Consider the following 15021-nt stretch of genomic DNA (forward strand, 5'->3'; position numbering starts at 1 on the left):
AGTGATGGCCGAAGACAGAGGAGGTTCATTTCCAATTCTAACTCTAGAAGAAGAAGAAAAATACAGATATATATATAGATAAATATATTTAAATTGGGATCCTCGGCTGCCCTGATGTAATTACAGATTTTAATGACTGAAACTGGAGTTAACTAAAGAATTCAAAGGACTCTTTTGCCGAAGGAGATGGAGGCTGAAACCAGCTAGGACTCTTAGTTGTTTTCTTCTCTCTCTTTCTCTCTCTATATCCAACAGAAGGCAGTAAGAGCAGCTGCCTGAATTCAAGGTTTGGGGAGAAATAGATTAATACTTTTATTTTATTTATTTTATTTTATTTTATTTATTTTTATTACAGTGGTACCTCGGGTTACATACGCTTCAGGTTACATACGCTTCACGTTACAGACTCCGCTAACCCAGAAATAGTACCTCGGGTTAAGAACTTTGCTTCAGGATGAGAACAGAAATCGCACGGCGGCAGCGGGAGGCCCCATTAGCTAAAGTGGTGCTTCAGGTTAAGAACAGTTTCAGGTTCAGAACGGACCTCTAGACTAAGCCACTTCTGGCGAGCCAGAGCAGCGCACAGAAACGCCGTTTACCTTCCCGCCCGAGTGGTACCTATTTATCTACTTGCACTTTGACGTGCTTTCAAACTACTAGGTAGGCAGGAGCTGGGACCTGGCAACAGGAGCTCACGCCATCGTGAGGATTCGAACCGTTGACCTTCTGACCGGCAAGTCCTAGGCTCTGTGGTTTAACCCACAGTGCCACCCGCATCCCTCTTACCATGGTATTTTATTCAATATTCACAGAGAGAGAGAGAGAGAGAGAGAGAGAGAGAGAGAGAGAGAGAGACGGATGGTGGCGCCTCTCAGGTAATGGCGTTGCTCTGAGTAAAGTCCCACCCTCTCAGTCCTTCCTATTCTACGCCATCCCTGCGTCAGCTGATCTGTGCTTTCTGGCTCTGAGCTTTCTGTTCTCCTACTCTGAATGCCCGCCTGGTTCTGGGGAAAGGGGTGTGTGTGTCAGGAATGCTGTCTAAAGACACTGAGTCTGTCTGCTGTCTCTCACCTGGGGCTTCTTCTTCCTGCTCCCCTCCCAATATTTCCCAGCTACTCCCCACTGCAGCCTCTGAATTGTGACCTTCTGCAAACCACTGTTCTAAATCTATACTGTCTCCCTCTTCTCTGGGAAGTGCAGGGGGGAGCGGATTCTACCATTCCTCCTCAGACCAGTCCCTGACAACCACACAATTTATTGCTTGCTTTTTTCACCAAGGTAACTCAAGGCAGGGACGCAGGTGGTGCTGTGGGTTAAACCACAGAGCCTCGAACTTGCCGATCAGAAGGTCGGCGGTTCGAATCCCCATTTCGGGGTGAGCTCCCATTGCTCAGTCCCTGCTTCTGCCCACCTAGCAGTTTGAAAGAATCTCAAAGTGCAAGTAGATAAATAGGTACCGCTCCGGCGGGAAGGTAAACGGCGTTTCCGTGCGCTGCTCTGGTTCGCCAGAAGCGACTTAGTCCTGTTGGCCACATGACCTGGAAGCTGTACGCCGGCTCCCTCAGCCAATAAAGCGAGATGAGCACTGCAACCCCAGAGTCGGTCACAACTGGACCTAATGGTCAGGGGTCCCTTTACCTTTACCTAACTCAAGGCAACCTACAAACAAATAACCACATGCATTAAAACCGCCACGAGACAAAGAAAAATGGGGAAATGGTAGGATTAAAACTCCCCACCCACTCGTGGGAGGCCATGGGTAATTAAGAGCTAATGGCCTGGTGGAAAAGAAATGGTTTGCCTGGCACCTGAAGTTATGTAATGATGGCACCAGGTGAGCCTTCCTGGGGAGAGCATCCCACAAACAGGGAGCCACCACTGAAAATGCCTCGTTCTCGTATCACCACCCTCTGGACCTCCCCTGAAGGGCCTCAGATGACGGTTGCAGGTCCCGGGCTGGTTCATGTGGAGAGAGACAGTCCTTGAGGTACTGGGCCCAGAAACAAACTGGTAGCCAATGCTGTGAGGCCAGGATAGGTGTTATGTGCTGTGTAATTTGACACAGTTCGCATTGAAAGGTGGCCTTTCCAAAGCTATGGTTTCCCCAGTAGTGATGTATGGAAGTGAGAGCTGGACCATAAAGAAGGCTGATCGCCGAAGAATGGATGCTTTTGAATTCTGGTGCTGGAGGAGACTCTTGAGAGTCCCATGGACTGCAAGAAGATCCAACCTCTCCATTCTGAAGGAAATCAGCCCTGAGTGCTGACTGGAAGGACAGATCCTAAAGCTGAGGCTCCAAGACTTTGGCCACCTCATGAGAAGAGAAGACTCCCTGGAAAAGACCCTGATGTTGGGAAAGATGGAGGGCACAAGGAGAAGGGGACGACGGAGGACGAGATGGCTGGACAGTGTTCTCGAAGCAACCAGCATGAGTTTGACCAAACTGCGGGAGGCAGTGGAAGACAGGAGTGCCTGGCGTTCTCTGGTCCATGGGGTCATGAAGAGTCGGACATGACTTAACGACTGAACAACAACAAAGGAACACATGAAACCAAAATACAGGCAACTCCTGTACTTCTCTGAATTTTGCAATGCGGGTCTCCAGCCAAGTAATACATACTAAAATATATATGCATATATTGGGGGATTAAAGATAATAATGATAAAATGTGCACCGTTATGCACATGCCTGTGAAAACAATATACCAAAAAAAATGAAGTGAAAATCACTTTGGGGTAATGTACGTGTCAGGCAACGTTGCATACAGAAATGTGTATATTGGGAGAATTTTGCACTGAAAGAATTTTCATGACAACTTAAAAAAATGATTTCAAAGTGATTCTATGATGTGGAAACACTGAGGGCTGAACCTTTAAGGCTGGGGTGGGGTGAGAAACCAAAATTGAGAGATTCACCAGTGCTTAGCCTGAAAGTGACAGATCTAAGTTCCCAGTGCACAACCAGGAATTTATTTATTCTACATGAACATGACAATTTCAGAAAATAAATGGTTTCCTGCAGTTACTCGTTTTTTCCAATCCTAAACCCAGCTCTCCCCTTTTCTAGGCTAGTGTGCAACAAAAATAGTAAGCATTTTGTTGTGCAAGTCACCAAATGTACATAATTATGTACTGAGGTTTTGTTTTTTTAGCAATTAGTAATAATAATACGTTTATATTGTTATGATTAAATATTTTTTTATTAGGTTTTCAAGAGGAAACAAATACATAAAGCAGAGTAAGTTATCCTTGGAAGTAGGCAGATATAATTATGCTTCCCTCAGTCAGTAAACAAACATACACAGAACTACTATACCAAATAAACGAATTCATTGAAAACAACCTAAATCCCACCCACAAACTAAAGACCCTTTGGTTCTACGTATTGTAAGAATGTCTCGTTAGTCCTCTGCAGGTAAGTGTAGCAAAATAAACTTAAAATCCACATGCAAATCATAGTATATACCAAAATAATACAATTGTTGACTTGGAAGTGGCTTCAAGAGTCATGTACCGTATTTTTCGCTCTATAACACGCACCTGACCATAACACGCACGTAGTTTTTAGAGGAGGAAAATTCGTAGGCATGCCACCCGTAGGCATTCCCTCCATAACACGCACAGACATTTCGCCTTACTTTCTAGGAGGAAAAAAGTGAGTGTTATGGTGCAAAAAATACGGTAGTCATCTGCTACAGTATGTAGGCATCTCAGCTAAAGCATCCCTGACAGATGGCCGTCCAACCTCTGCTTATGTGATGGCCTGGGACTCGGGCTTGGACTCGGAACCAGAGAAGACTCAGTCTTCACCGGATCCTTTGCCTCAGGCATCATCTGAACCAAGTCTGGGGGCTGATCCTGAGGTGTCCCAGTCTGCACAGGTTCCCCTGCAACGAACACCAGCTGGGCCGAGTCAGGGGCCTGAGCCTGCCCTGGCTCCAGATGCGGGGATGACCTCGTTGCCTCCAGCCGGGCCATCGCTTACAGCTGCTCCACTACCAGTTTGGTCGGGGTCTAGTAACCCACCGATGTCTCCCGAGCTGCAGAGACTGCGGTCTGAGAGAAGAAGAGACCTGAGTACTCGCAGGAGGAGTGTTCGCCTTCGGGCAAAACAGGGAGGTGAGTGGCCGGGGGATCAGGACCAGCCGCTACCCCGACAAAGATAAAAGGCTGTCAGACCCTGTCCCAAGTTGCAGGAGCAACGTTGCTGTATACCAGATCCTGCCTGAGATCCTGTACCTGTCCTTGCCTGGTTTCCTGCCTTGGCCCTGTCGGACTGACTCCTAGCAGAACCTTCGGATTCTGGACCTGCCCTGGACCGCGTTTCATGGGTTACCCCTGGGCCCAGCACAGCTTTAACCTCCAAGGAAGGAGAGTCATCCACCTCCTGAGGGAAACAGTTCCACTGTCAAACAGCTCTTGCTGTTGGAAAGTTTTTCCTAATGTTTAGTCAGAATCACCTTGTCATTTGAATCCATTGTTTTGGGTCCTCCCCTCTGGAGCAGCAGAAGAGAAGCTTGCTCCATCTTCCATGGCCAGCCCTTAAAATATCTGAAGATGGCTTCATCAGTGCTTTCTTTTCTAGAAAAATAGGTGCTCACCGTGAAGTTGTTACAGCGGGTGCCACACTTTTTAACAACAAAAAGAGGTGCCAGTCCTATTTAGTAGCCCTCGAAAGATTCCATCAACGGTGTCTCTGAAAAATTTTACACATCACTTGGGAAGGCAGGCAAACTAATGCCAGTGTCCTGGAAGAGGCTAATATCACCAGTGTTGAAGCAATGATTCTTCAGCATCAACTTTGTTGGACTGGTCATGTTGTGCAGATGCCTGATCATCGTCTTCAAAAGCAACTACTCTACTCCAAACTTAAAAATGGAAAGCGTAATGCTGCTGGTCAATAAAAGAGGTTCAAAGACTCTCTCAAGGCAAATCTTTAAAAATGTAGTACACTGACAACTGGGAAACATTGGTCTGCAAGAACTCCAGCTGGAGAACAGCCTTTACCAAAGGCATCATGGACTTTGAAGATACTTGAACAGTGTTTTATTGTGGCAAAAAATGAAGTGTGTGTGCGTGTGTGCGCGTGGAACCAAGATGATAAAAAAACATTGATTTTTGGAGGAATAGACCTAAAAATATGTTGTGTATGATGCAAATGCATGCAAATGTCTCTAGGGGGGATCAGTGGGGCTGACCCACAACAGGGCCTTCTCGGTGGAGGTTCCCCATTTGTAGAATGCCCTCCCTGTTGAGGCCTGCCTGTCTCCCTTGTTATTAACATTCAGGAGGAATTAAAACCCATTCCTGTTCACTCAAGCATTTGAGGGTTGAAAAGTGCTACTCCTGGAAACCTTGAAATTATTTGCTATGAGGATATGTATCTGTTTGTTGTTGTTTGAGACGTTATGAGTATATTTTGGGTTGTTTTTTTAAAAAAGGAATTGTATCATTTTTTTCTGTTTGCTCTTTCTCTGCCCTGGGTGTTACATTAATTAAAGCCACGACAACTCGGTTCCTCTACAAGCTTGAATGGACCCCTGCTCACTTTCTGTTCAGGTTCCTCTGCCGCACCTGAGCTGCTTCTCACTAAAGTTGAGGAGTGCAAAAATCCTTGTTCTTCCTCAAACTTCTTTATCAGGTGTGCTTGCTACCTCTGTCTCTTTCCAGGTGCCATTGATCCTTCCCTTGCTTTCAGAACTAAACACCAGTTATGGACAAATAATAAATAACTCGGAGATCAATAGCCTTGCTATTTTGCTGAAGCAGAACAGTTTTATACAAAGGCTTCCTGAGGTGAAACAATGGAACAATAAATTCTTCAATATCCCAGTATAAACATTCCCTCAGCACCTTCAATTTCAGAAGCAATGTGGATTGGGCAAGTTTCTCAAGTTTAAAACCTCTCCCTTGTCATTTTTGGGAAAGGCTGGGGACAATTCAAACGAAGTGAATTTTTGTGTGTGTGTGTGTGTGTGTGTGCTATCAATTTCCCTGGCACAGATAAGTACAGAATTAAATCTCTCCAGTGGAGATCAACAGGGACTTTGAAGCGCTCTTTATTTTGGTTGGATCATGCCCTCTTTAAGGGCTCATACAAATGTGTGGGGATGTTAAGGATAGTAGGAAAGGATATACTGAATAAGTGTTATCCTTCCTTCACTCGTGCTAGTGAGTGATGTAGCAGAGCAAATTCCCCTCAATATAGGTGGAAGCTAGTTTGCAGATTCATTTGAATCTCTTAGTTAAGTTCATTCCTGGTGTCTCCTTTTATCCCTCCTAAAAGAATAAAGACACAAGAGTCTAAGTAAAGTAACAAAAAGTTTACTCACATTTCAGTTCACGATTTGATCCCTGAAAGGCAGACTTTACTTGGTAGTTACACAAAGAAACAGTGAGTTTATCTCATATGGAGACTGAGTTCATGCGCTACTGGCTAAGAGCCAGCAGACAGCAAAATTTACATTGAGACAAAATGGCCGCAGAAGAGCAGCAGCAACAACAGAAAGACAAAACTAGACAAAAACAGGACTGAGAAAATGGCTGCATGACTGCATGCCCATAGCTGTCAACCCTTCCCTTATTTGGCGGGAAACTCCCGTATCCCAGCGCTGTGTCCCGCTGCTGTCCCTTATTGATGATGTCCCTTAAATTTCCCGGGTTTCAAAGGAAGCAGCTCCTCTCCCTCCCTCCCTGCCGGCCAGGGAGGAGGGAGGCTCCAGCTGTGTTGCTTGGCTGCGTTGCTCACCCAATAAGGAGCCTAAGAACGACTAGGGGGTGGAGCTTGCATGCCTTGTGCCAATCAAATCGGCTGCTTTGCCTGGGGACTTGCCTTTGCTCAGCGCTTCCCAGCGGAGAGGTGACGGTGGTTTTCCTTGCTGCATCCCCTTTGCCGGGTTGCTGCGCTGTGGGAACCACCGCTTGAGGCTTCGTTTGGCTGCTGGCTGGGCTTTCTGCCTTTGGCTCGGAGGGGCTCAGAAGTCGAACATACCTGTGTTTGGAAAATCCCTTATTTTGGCTGCTGATCCCTTATTTTCAAGGCTGCTGGTCCCTTATTTTCAGATCTGTAAGTTGACAGCTATGGCCATGCCCATCTCCCAAGTCACATGACGGGGAGGATGTCAAGACCAGTGTAATAGGAAGTTATACTGGCTGCAGTATCATCCCCCTGCCTGTGCCACTCTAGGGAAACAAGGAATTTTGCATTTGACTGCACCAATGGATTACATCCCACAAAATGAACATACCGTGGGCTGTGGGGGAAGTCTATTCATGGATCACATTCAAATGTCTGAACCTCTCTGCAGCGTCAAGTTCTGCCTGTGACAAAAAGAGATAAACTATAAACTGGCTGTGCCCAACGCTGATTGGCCGGGCCCTTTGCTGTGGCAAGTCCCACGTCTGGGACTTGTGAGAGAGGCTGGCTGCGCCCGGCACTGATTGGCTAGAACCACGGCTCTCCTAGGCTTCTAATTCTTGGTAGTGTCTCTCTTACTTCATTCCTTCAAATTATTGAGCCCATCCTACTTTGCAGCTCTTTTGGAATTTCGATGCTTTCATTCCCTATGCGTAAGGTTTTGTAATTATTTTTGAAAGCCTTGCTGCGTGTTTCACAACATGAATTCAAGCCGTGCCACATTTTGGCTTACATAAATTTACTAGAGACATACAATACTGTATATATATATATATATATATGATTACTTGTGTAAAGCAAAGCTAATGTAGCAGGATTTATGATTACAACACCCCTCCCCCCAGTATTTTCCTTAAGTTATTTTGAAAATAATACAGTCCAGAACATCATAATTTTGGGAAACCTCATGGAAACTTACTCTGTGTGTGCTCGCTTTGATGTGGGACACAAAACAGAAAATTGCCGTATTTTTCGCTCTATAGGATGCACCAGACCACAAGACGCACCTAGTTTTTGGAGGAGGAAAACAAGAAAAAAAAATATTCTGAATCTCAGAAGCCAGAATAGCAAGAGGGATCTCTGCGCAGCGAAAGCAGCAATCCCTCTTGCTGTTCTGGCTTCTGGGATAGCTGCGCAGCCTGCATTCGCTCCATAAGACGCACACACATTTCCCCTTGCTTTTTAGGAGGGAAAAAGTGAGTCTTATAGAGCAAAAAATACGGTATGCGATATTTTGTAGGCAATTCCAAAAAATGCAAACTGTGTGCACATCCCTGCTCCTGTCTGCACAGTGTCTTTTTTATATATATGATATTTATTAAAGGTTTAACAGTTACAGAAAAAAGAAAAAAGACAATAATAAATTACAATACTTCAAAAATAAAAAGCACAGTAAAACAAAAACAAAAAGAAAAGACACAATACAACAAAACAATAATAAAAGCAAGAACATTTAAAAAACAAAAACATTTAAAAACGTATCCAGTATTTCCATATCTTTATCTTTCATTTACTTGTTTCATCAACCTCCTCACACCTCCCTTTTTTGTATTCTAATTCAAATAGCTATTTCAGCAAATCCTTTCCATCTTTCTCAATTTTTGTTCTATAATTTATCTTAACCCAATTTGGCCTTAAATTCTACACTTTGACCCATTAACAATCCATTTTTACTTAGTTCTTTATAACCTTTCTACTAAAACCATGTAACTTCATTCCAGCATCCTTCTAAGATTCATTAATTTTGCAATGTTTCTGTAGATATATTTTGAATTTTTCCCAATCTTCTTCCACCGACTCTTCTCCCTGGTCTCGGATTCTGCCAGTCATTTCCGCCAGTTCCATGTAGTCCATCAGCTTCATCTGCCATTCTTCCCGAGTGGGTAGATCTTGTGTCTTCCAATGCTTTGCAATGAGTATTCTTGCTGCTGTTGTAGCATACATAAAAAAAGTTCTATCCTTCTTTGGCACCAATTGGCCGACCATGCCCAGGAGAAAGGCCTCTGGTTTCTTCAGGAAGGTATATTTAAATACCTTTTTCATTTCATTATAAATCATCTCCCAGAAGTTCTTAATCCTTGGGTGCACAGTGTCAAGCTGTGTTTGCCGTGCCTGGTGCTGATTGTCTAGAATAGTTCCATCTCTGCAGCATCAAGCTCTGCTCTTGGGGAAAGCTGTCTGTGCCCAGTGCTGATTGGCTCGGACCAGTGCTGCCATAACACCAGCTCCCCTGCAGGTCTTTCGCACTGTTCTTTCACTTGGACTACTACAATGCGCTCTACGTGGGGCTACCTTTGAAGGTGACCCGGAAACTAAAACTAATCCAGAATGCGGCAGCTAGACTAGTGACTGGGGGCGGCCACCAAGACCACATAACACTGGTCTTGAAAGACTTACATTGGCTCCCAGTACGTTTCCGAGCACAATTCAAAGTGTTGGTGCTGACCTTGAAAGCCCTAAATGGCCTCGGCCCAGTAGACCTGAAGGAGCGTCTCTACCCCCATCATTCTGCCCGGATGCTGAGGTCCAGCGCCAAGGACCTTCTGGCGGTTCCCTCATTGCGAGAAGCAAAGCTGCAGGGAACCAGGCAGAGGGCCTTCTCGGTAGTGGCGCCCTCCCTGTGGAACACCCTCCCATCAGATGTCAAAGCGATAAACAACTACCTGACATTCAGAAGACATCTTAAGGCAGCCCTGTTCAGGGAAGTTTTTTATGTGTGACATTTTAGTGTATTTTTGGTCTCTGTGGAAGCCGCCCAGAGTGGCTGGGGAAACCCAGCCAGATGGGCGGGGTACAAATAAATTATTATTATTATTATTATTATTATTATTATTATTATTATTATTAGTGGCACCCACCCTGTGGAACGCCCTCCCATCAGATGTCAAAGAGCTAAACAACTACAGCATCAGTAGGCAAATTAAGGCCCGGGGGCCAGATGTGGCCCAATCACCTTCTCAATCCAGCCCGCGGACAGTCTGGGAATCGGGGGATGAGCGCCGCAACCCCATTGTCACCTTTGATTGGACTGGGGTCAGCAAACTTTTTCAGCAGGGGGCCGGTCCACTGTCCCTCAGACCTCATGGGGGGCCGGACTATATTTTGAAGGGGGGAGGAGAACGAATTCCTATGCCCCACAAATAACCCAGAGATGCACTTTAAATAAAAGCACACATACTACTCATGTAAAAACACGTTGATTCTCAGACCGTCCACATGCCGGATTTAGAAGGCGATTGGGCTGGAGCTGGCCCCCGGGTCATAGTTTGCCTACCCATGTTCTATGAGAAGTTAAGCCCATCCTGTCTTGACTGCCGTTTACGACCAAATAAGCATCTAGGAGCCTGCAGCCGATCAAACAGACCTCGCATTAAAACAAATTATCTGCCCGGATAAATATTTGCAGAATCTCCTAGCAAATCAAAGAAACATGAGATACGGTAATATTTGCATGAGTTACATGTCGTTCTGTATGTTTAAAGCAATCTGGCCGTTGTCCCATTCATCAAGGCAAGAAGCATATTCTTTCTACTAGGCCATTATAGGTGCAATATGTAAGGAATTGGTCACACTGCATTGAGTGCGCCATACAGCCAAGTCAATGCGCATCAGCTCAGCTTGCAGGACTGCAACCTTGGGAACGAACCAACTTACCTGCGAGTAAGCTTCATTGAAACCAATGGGTTGTACTTCTGAGTAGACACGTGTGGGATTTTGCTGATGCCTGGACTTGGCTTCTGAGTAAGTGATTCAATATGATTCAATATAATTAATATAATTTGATTTCCTAACTGCTGTTTTCCACAAAGGCCCAGAGTGGGTGGCACCAATGTTAAAATCAGTTAAAAACAATTTACAGTAAGAAGAAAATGCTGGGTCCCCATATCTATAGTTATACAGTGGTACCTCGGGTTAAGAACTTAATTCGTTCTGGAGATCCGTTCTTAACCTGAAACTGTTCTGAACCTGAGGTACCACTTTAGCTAATGGGGCCTCCCGCTGCTGCCGTGCAATTTCTGTTCTCATCCTGAAGCAAAGTTCTTAACCTGAGGTACTATTTCTGGGTTAGCTGTTATCGACAGTGCCGGATTTACGTATAAGCTAAACAAGCTGTAGTTTAGGGCCCCACTCTCTTGGGGCCCCCCAAAAAAATTAAAGGAAAAAAACTGGATGTACATTTCCAAAATATAAGATAAAAAACAAATAAAATAAAACCTACACATAACAACAGTGTGTTGCGTAGGCTCCTATGATGTAAGTCATGGGCCCCGCCTGCTAGCCTGCATATCACTGGTTTGCTCCTTTCTATATATAGGGTGCCTACATTCTGCATGGACTGGTTGCAACATGGGCAAATGGCTTTAGATACCTATGAGGTCCATAAATTAAAGGTAAAGGTACCCCTGCCCGTACGGGCCAGTCTTGACAGACTCTAGGGTTGTGCGCCCATCTCACTCAAGAGGCCGGGGGCCAGCGCTGTCCGCAGACACTTCCAGGTCACGTGGCCAGCGTGACAAAGCTGCATCTGGCAAGCCAGCGCAGCACATGGAAACGCCGTTTACCTTCCCGCCAGTAAGCGGTCCCTATTTATCTACTTGCACCCGGGGTGCTTTCGAACTGCTATAAATTACCATATAGCATATATTCAACACAAAAAACAGCGACAATTGGTTGTTGACTATGGACAGCCGGACATATAAAGGGCCCTGTTACCTTCAGTAGCTTAGGGCCTCATCAAACCTAAATCCCACCCTGGTTATCGACTACCTTTTGTGTGGCGGGGAGACAACTGTTCACAACATAACAGGGACTGCCTCCTCTTTCCTGCATTTCATTTCCTTCTCACCTATTTATAATTCTCGCCCGCAGTGGCGTTGCAATGGGGGGGCGGGTGGTGTGCCCCGGGTTCCAAGAAGTCACCCCGTGAGGGGCTCGCAGCAGTGCAAGCAGCCATCTTACCGCCACAAGCGGAGTATCCTCCGTTCACGACTGCATCTGTGAGCCGAGGATCCTGGATCTCGTACCTACGGGACCGCCTCTCCTGGTATGCCCCACAGAGAAACTTACGGTCTTCAAATTAAAACATCTTGAAGGTCCCAGGCCACAGAGAAGTTAGGCTGGCCTCAACTAGAGCCAGGGCTTTTTCGGCTGTGGCTCCGATCTGGTGGAACACTCTGTCCCAAGAGACCAGGGCCCTGAGGGACTTGACATCTTTCCGCAGGGTTCGCAAGACAGAGCTGTTCCACCAGGCCTTTGGCCAGGGCACAGCCTGACTCCCTCCTTCGGCAATCTTCGCGGAGCTCTGGCCCAATGGTTGCCAGTGGCTTGAATTAATTAATTTTATAATGAATGATTTTAGAATGTTGTTTATGCTGTACTTTTGTACTGTTTTATTGTTGTTAGCCGCCCTGAGCCCGGCTTCAGCTGGGGAGGGCGGGATATAAATAAAATTATTATTATTATTATTATTATTATTATTATTATGTGTGGCGTCGCATGCATGCGCTGTAGCGACGCCGCACAAGCGCTATACTTAGAGGTTTGCTGGCGCTAGTGGCAAAGGAGGGATCCTGGCACCATCCGTATGGCGCTGGAGTGGCGCCGCCGGCAAACTGCTAAGTACAGCGCATGTGCGGCGGCGGTACATACAGCGCATGTGTCATATGTAGCTGGAGTGGTACCACCGGTAAACCGCTAAGCACAGCGCATGTGCGGCGTCGGTACGTACGGCGCATGTGTCATACGTAGCTAGAGTGGCGCCACCGGCAAACCGCTAAGCACAGTGCATGTGCGGCGTTGGTACGTACGGCGCATGTGTCATACGTAGCTCGAGTGGCGCCACCGGCAAACCACTGAGCACAGCTCATGTGCGACGCCGGTACGTACGGCGCATGTGTCATACGTAGCTGGAGTAGCACTGCCGGCAAACCGGTAAGCACAGCGCATGTGCAGCGTTGGTACGTACGGCGCATGTGTCATACGTAGCTGTAGTGGTGCCGCCGGCAAACCGCTAAGCACAGCGCATGTGCGGCGTTGGTACATACAGCACATGTGTCATATGTAGCAGGAGTGGTACCACCGGTAAACCGCTAAGCACAGTGCATGTGCGGCGTCAGTACGTACGGCGCATGTGTCATATGTAGCTGTGGTGGTGCCGCCAGCAAACCGCTAAGCACAGCGCATGTGCGGCGTCGGTGCGTACGGCGCATGTGTCATACATAGCAACGCTGCACATGTGCTTTATGTAGCGACGCCGCACATGCGCTCTATGTAGCGTTGCCTTCCTTCGCCCCTGTCTGCCCGTCTGAACAGTGTGTGTGTGCGCGCACCAGCAACTAATGATTTGAGCACCTGAGGTAAACTACAAACTGTGTGCTGGGGCGGGGCGGGGGTGATCCACCAGGAAAGAAGGGGGCAGTGAAGATCTACAATGGTGACAAAGTGGGGGGCTCAAATAAACCTTTGGTTGAAGTGGGAATCAGAGGCTGTTGTGGGGTGGAAAGGGCAAGGGCGAAATGAGGCTTTATTTCACCCGGGGATCTGCTGCCCCCATGGGTCCTGCCGCCTGAAGCGGTCTCCTCGCCTTGCCTCATGGGTGGGGCGGCCCTGCTCAAGAGGAACACAAAAGCTTGTGCTGTAAATGAACCTGGCAGCCTTGAAGGCAGTGATGTTACCTATCCAAGCTCTACTCACAGCAGGTGCATTGAAGTGAACAGACCAAAGTTGGTCATGCCCGTTAATTTCAAGGGGTCTACTCTGAGTAGGATGAAGGCCAGGTTTCTGCAAAACACACCCTCCCCCTGTGATCTTCGGGTAAAGGGACCCCTGACCATTAGTTGCGGCCGCCTCTGGGGTTGCGGCGCTCATCTCGCTTTACTGGCCGAGGGAGCCGGCGTACAGCTTCCGGGTCATGTGGCCGGCATGACTAAGCCGCTTCTGGCGAACCAGAGCAGCGCACGGAAACGCCGTTTACCTTCCCGCCGGAGCGGTACCTATTTATCTACTTGCACTTTGATGTGCTCAGTGGCGTAGCGTGGGTTGTCAGCACCCGGGGCAAGGCAAGTAATTTGCGCCCCCTAACCTGTGGATTTGCACCCCCTAACCCGTGGATTTGCGCCCCCTAACCTGTGGATTTGCCCTAACCCCAGATGTTGCGCCCGGCCCCCCTGCATCCCCCACACTACGCCACTGGATGTGCTTTCGAATTGTTAGGTTGCCTTTTACCTCCGTGTAAAAGGCAGTATCTGAGTGGGACGCGGGTGGCGCTGTGGGTAAAACCTCAGCGCCTAGGACTTGGCGATCGCATGGTCGGCGGTTCGAATCCCCGCGGCGGGGTGCGCTCCCGTCGTTTGGTCCCAGCTCCTGCCCACCTAGCAGTTCGAAAGCACCTCCAGGTGCAAGTAGATAAATAGCGGGAAGGTAAACGGCGTTTCCGTGTGCGGCTCTGGCTCGCCAGATGCAGCTTTGTCACGCTGGCCACGTGACCCGGAAGTGTCTGCAGACAGCGCTGGCTCCCGGCCTCTAGAGTGAGATGAGCGCACAACCCTAGAGTCTGGCAAGACTGGCCCGTACGGGCAGGGGTACCTTTACCTTTTTAAAAGGCAGTATCTAAATCATGAAATCACAGAACCGTGCAGAGTTGGAAGGGATCCCACGGATCATCTTTAGTCCCATTGTTTGCCCAATGAGGGGCTCGAACCCACAGCCTTGAGATTAAGAGTCTCATGCTCTACCGACTGAGCTATTCTCCAATACAGCGGTGCCCTCGCAAGACGAACGCATCGCAAAACGAAAAACTCGCAAGACGAAAGAGTTTTCTGTTTTTGAGTCGTTCCGCAAGACGAATTTCCCTATGGGCTTGCTTCGCAAGAAGAAAGCCCATAGGGAAATCTCCGGGGACCTCTTTTAAATGCTGGCGGTGGGGAGCAAAGCCTTTCGCCCCCCTCCGGCCTTCAGAAGAGGTCCAGGAAGGCTGGCGGGGGCCGAAAGGCTTTGCTCCCCACCGCCAGCATTTTAAAAGCGGTCCGGGATAGCAGGGAATTCCCGCTATCCGGGACTGCTTTTAAAATGCTGGCCGTCGGGAGCAAAGACTTTCGCCCACCGCC

Source organism: Podarcis muralis, chromosome 18 (assembly GCF_964188315.1).
Source record: "Podarcis muralis chromosome 18, rPodMur119.hap1.1, whole genome shotgun sequence".
Lineage (NCBI taxonomy): Eukaryota > Metazoa > Chordata > Lepidosauria > Squamata > Lacertidae > Podarcis > Podarcis muralis.